This window comes from Syngnathus scovelli, chromosome 4, assembly GCF_024217435.2.
Source record: "Syngnathus scovelli strain Florida chromosome 4, RoL_Ssco_1.2, whole genome shotgun sequence".
NCBI lineage: Eukaryota > Metazoa > Chordata > Actinopteri > Syngnathiformes > Syngnathidae > Syngnathus > Syngnathus scovelli.
The window spans coordinates 23,047,574-23,053,141 of record NC_090850.1 but is presented as its reverse complement, the minus strand read 5'-3'; positions in this window follow the sequence as shown (position 1 = coordinate 23,053,141).

Here is a 5,568-nt window from a genome sequence, read left to right as displayed (position 1 = left end):
AGCTATTGGTGACTAAAAATGCAATCCTTTGCTGGCCGTGGGGAATCCAAACATTGTCCCGAAAGGGTTAAGCCCATTTCCAGCGTGTCGTCCATACAACTGTGTCGTCGGCTCTGCATCAATGTACATTATGTACTCCTAATTTGCATACTGCGGTGCGAGCGCAATTAAAATGAACTTTTAATTTCTTACAAGTAAATTAGTTTTGCATGCCATGCGTGCAAATGTGGGAATAATGGCTGCTTTTTAATGAGCTCACAAGCTGAGTGCACCCGATCAGCTCCCGGGGTGGAGAAGAGTGACTGACGCAAGGGGCGATGACGTCACCGGGACACTTTCGCCACGTCTATCTCGCTAAACTTTGTCCATCGTGCTGCTTTTCATCACCTCTCCTCTTCACTTTCTCCGAGCCCGAATTGACTCCCCCCCCCCCCCGAGAGGTGCTCTTTGTGATTGCTTCTGGTGTCAGAGCTGCAAACAGGTGCGCAGACAGAAAGAGTCCCGTTGTTGTGGCATGACGTCTGGGTAAACAAGAATGCCAGAGGTCCCGGGCGCCATGCTGCACACTCCCACACAGACAAAAACAGACTCTACACAAAAGCGGTTGGGCTCAGAGGAGTCGACTGGGCCGAGAAGCACTCACGCGTGCACTTGAATCCCCACGTGCTATTAGAGCAGGAGGTGTGAAGCCACAGGGGGAACCTCCAAACTTCACCCCTTTGGGAAATAAGGTGTTTTGAAAAATGGACCAGCCTTGTCTATTTTTAGCGCTTGTAAATACACTGGACACCCTTGCGAATTGATTTCACTTTTGGCACGTTTCACTTTTGTTTTCCATTGTATATTTTCTTCTCACTGTTGGCATCTGTTTTCCTCCAATTGTCTCTCTGTCTCATCTGCATCCTGTCTCCAGGCCAGTCGCCATCTCACCCCCCCCCTCCTCCTCCTCCTCCGCTCTCTTTCCTCCCTCCTCATCATTTCTCTCCATCCATCCATCCATCCATCCATCCATCGCTCGCAGGCCTTCCCCGTCGGTTCCTTCGTCGCTTTCTCCACTCCGCCCTCCTCCACCCACCCGCACTCGCGTCCGCACAGCTGTGCAGAGGCAGATTAGTGCGTTAGTACCTGTGAGGCAGAGGCACGGCAAGCCGCATGCTAAAACCCAATCAGCTAATGTTGATAAAGGAGGCGGGGTACGGACATCTGTTCACACAAAACACCAAACTCATTTGAATCACAAGATGAAATGACTCACATCTGCTGAATTGGAAAATATCTTTTGGCCCTCTTTGTTTTAATTTGGGCGGAGGCAGTTATATACCCCAGATGCCGAGTGACGGGGGGCCTCTCGAGATATGGAAATATGTATGTTTGTGTACATTTTCACGAGGGCTTTGTTTTCATACTCAAACGAAAGCGTTGACATTGCAGCAAGAGAAGGCAGTTCAGACAAACAGTTACTAAAGACACACACACACTCGCATAAAATAAGAAAAACATGTCTTGGAAAATAAAGTTGTCATCGGCTTTCGAGGGCTGGAATCCGAATCTTACCATAATTATTCGGAAAAAGACAATCTTTGTGTTGTGAATGAATCCAGTCAAAGCATTTCAGATTAAAGTGGAGTTTGCAAGATTTGAAATTAGCCTCACTTCACTCGTGGCCATATTTTACATTATATTATATTTTATACAAGTCACTTGACTTGACTTGACTATTTTATACAGCATATGCTATACAACAAATTGATAAATGACTAGTTTTGCAATCAAACCAGTAAATACTGTTCAAATATTCAAAAAGATGAATGGTAATAAAAAATTGCTCCCAATATCTCTTTTTAAGACAATTTGTAATTGTAGTAATGACATCAAGTTAATGCAAAATGTGTCACATAAAATGATGTGGCGGGCCGTCTCTGGGCCCCGGGCCTCGGGTTTGACACCTATGGTCTAAGTGAAGACACCTGTCTTAATTAAGTGGGCGTGTTTAGTCAAGGTCTCTTTTGCAAACTGCTGCAGCAGCAGCAGTAGAAGTTGCAGTGAGTGTTGTCAACAGATCTGCTCATCCTCTTTTCTTTATTTTATCCTTGGGTGCATTGGTAAGTATGGCTACTCTGCTAACAAGCCGAAAGCCACTGAAAATCTTGCCAAATTTCTACCTGCAACTAAATGTATTGCTTTATTGAACGCGCCTCTGCCTGCACATGAACAAGCCCGAGGCGTGCATATTTTCTTTGTACATGACGATTAGCGCAGCTCTGCCAATAACTATAATTTACATTAGATTTAAAATTAATTTCACACTTTTCTCCCCTCTGTAATTATGTCAACAGCTGCACACATGCATATTAATTTCTTTGGGAACTTTGAAGTGAAAAGCTCAACATTAAGACTATATGCCAGAGAGAGAAAATAATGTCAGCTCACAAAGCTTCGTACGTGTCTTTTGATGCATGTCCTCATTCATCTGGCTGTGAACAAATTCAAATGTGATTTTCTTTGTGACATAATGCATATCATTGGAAACATCTGCCATAAATAGAGTAGTTGGCATTTGTAATACGTTACGGCTTCAGTTTTGGTATTGCTGAACATCATCCAGCAGTTAATTTGCTCTTGACAGTGACACGACATAATCATTGAAATGACAAATCTTGGCATTCTGAAGCATTGGAGCCAAAGCTAACACACACACACACACACACAGAACAATGGGGGCTCTGAGGTTGACCCTTGTGGGACTCCACGTTATGACCACCTGATCAGATTCAGAGCTTCCAATGAAATTCATTCCTCCAAGAACCATGAACTGTGAAATTTAATGAATCAAATGAAGAAATGATAGCATGACTTTGGTGTGGTAGAACATACTAGCCTGAATATTTAGTGAGTATTATTACTGAATATTTTTGTGACTACTAGTGAATATTTAGCGTGAAATCACACATCGTAACCATCACGGACGACTTCACAATGCTCCTCTATTTACGAGCGGAGAAGCTCCTAATGGCCATGTCACTGTTGAGGCTTTAAGATGGACCCTGCTGAGCATCCCCACAGAGCAACATCGACAAAGGCGCGGCCCCCCCCGCCCTCCGTGTGTGTCCATCGTCACCATTTGGTTATTTCCCTCCGAGTGAAACTGCGCTTGGTGTTTGTTTGGGAGCGTTGTGTGAGTGACAGAGTGGAGTTAAGAGGTGACAGGGAGCAGAAGAAAGACAGAAAGCTCATGAGAAAGGATACAATGAGAGGCAGGATGAAGGGGTCACCACTGAGCCAGTCAAGCTTTCATCTCCACGCAGCGGGGGGGGGGGGGGGTGTCGCAAGCGGCAGCCCTGCAATTACATCTCGCCATTTAGGACAGACGGCAAGGAAGGCCCCAAGGTCTCTTTAGCCGTGGAGCCGGCGGCAGCTTCGAGCCAGACTACAATTTGGATGGAGATGACTTTGATCTCATTGCAAATGGCCAAAGCTGCTAAATGTAACAACTCTTGTTTTGCTTTGGCCCTTGTTCCCCCCCGATGCTAAATGAAACATTTCCCACGCAACGTGAGGTCGAGCTCACATTCTGCTGAGGAAATCAACTTGGAAATTATACTTCCACTTGTGATTAGAATACAAAAGAAGTTTAGTAGCAGGTTCCTCAGTGCACGATGGCGGAGTGGAACCAAGTTGAGCTCTCGGGAATTTTCATTGACATTACATTCGATTACATATATGACAAATATGTTTTCCTGTTACGCACACACAGACGCACAAGTTCTCATAATGACGGTGTGATATTGACGTGAGGCGGCTTGACGAGACAAGCGTGTTTCCACGCTCCTCTCAATTGTGACCAATCACGGTAAAGATCTATTGAGCGACGGCCGGCAGTAAGGGAATGAGTCTCCACCGGTGAGTGGTGCTCACAGGAGCGAAGCCCAGGTGATAAGGACTGTGGCCTCCTTGTCTCACTCCATCAACATCACTTTGGAGTTGGACATCATTTTGGAGGGTCTCCTGCCGCTACACGCAGACTCATGTTTATATATTTTGTAATTGTGCAAAACTTTTCTCCAGCACATTCTATTAGATTAGCTGTGAATCTATTCTAGCTGTTGTTTTTCTGCATGGCATAATATAATGTATTTTTTTTTAGTGCTATTATGTTCTAAGTAGGGTTATAATAGTTTCTTTTACGGTTTGTTTTGATTTTTAAATTTGGGTATTTTCGATAAATTTTTTAGCTGTTTTTTAAAAAAAAATTAGTTCTAGTTTCACAAAGTTGCAAATGATTGGTTCATATACTAAACTCTATTCCCAAACGACTGTTTGATGTATCTTCTTCTGTACGAATGTCCAAAAATGATGATTTACAATTCCATGTCTGGTATTTATCGACAAAGACAAAATGGAGGACATTTTTGCAATAGTTGGTTACCAACATAAGATGTTGACTATTTCAGGTAGTTATAGTTTTTTTTCTTTTTTAGTTTTGGTAGCAACAGTGTGACGGATGGATGGATGGCTGCGGCACAATTTGTAGTACTTTCTCAGTTGTGGGCTTTTCAAGAATACACGCACACACACTTGCACACACACAAGAATGAGGACGGGCTCTCCGAGCGTCGCAGCACGCCAGCGAGGTTGAAATAGCATTCAACCTCACTGGGGAGGCTGGTGACCTTTAGCAGAGCAACAGAACCTGTCCGTCCCTCTCCTCCCGTCACTCTGCGGCTCTTTCTCTCTCCTCTTTTTTTTTTTCCACCCTCCATCACTCCTCTCATACACCAACACTTGATCAGACTCACTTATCCTTATCGCTCCCCGGAGAGCTGCGGTCCTCCCCCCTGTAACAGCCAAGCCGCCCTCCTTCCCCTTCACATCTCTTTTGTTACCTTGAACCCATCTGACAGCGAGGGCAGCTTTTCATCTCGCCACCCATCATATACGTGACGGGCTACACTCGGAAATGCGATCAGACCGCTTAATTGGACCCAAACCGAGTCTGTCAAAGGTGCCCGTCGGGTCCGACGAGGAGGAAGCTCAGTCCTGAACGCGTTCCCTCATCAAGTATTCTCCTGGGACCGTCACCTTTCTGATGGCTGTCCTCCAACTTCCAGTTGGGTTGTTTCATCCCACAGGTGGATAGAAAAGACGTCGGTTCGAGGAAGGCGAGTCGGTGGGAAGTTCTGAGGAGATGGCAATGACTCAGTCAGACAGGGTGCGACAAGGAAATGGGATGGAGGTAGGAGGATGGCTTGATGCTTGGGGAGGAGGGGCAGAGTACCACCTGGTATTCCTTTACAAGCAGGGAAAATGCCTGGAGAAATGATAATAAAATAGAGAGAAGTCGCTGAGCCTTCTGTTGCTGACAGGAGCTGTGTGTGTGCGTGCGCATGTGATGAATAATTCATGGCCCTTCATTAAGGAGCAAAAGCACGAGCGGGTGATTGTGTGCGGGCGTGTGTGTGCGCACTTCATTTCTCGGTGCCACGCCGCCTGCCTTGTGGCTGCCATCTGGCTTCACGCCATCAGTGCCACCCTCCACAGCTCTCGCTCCTGCAAACATGACAGGAGAGG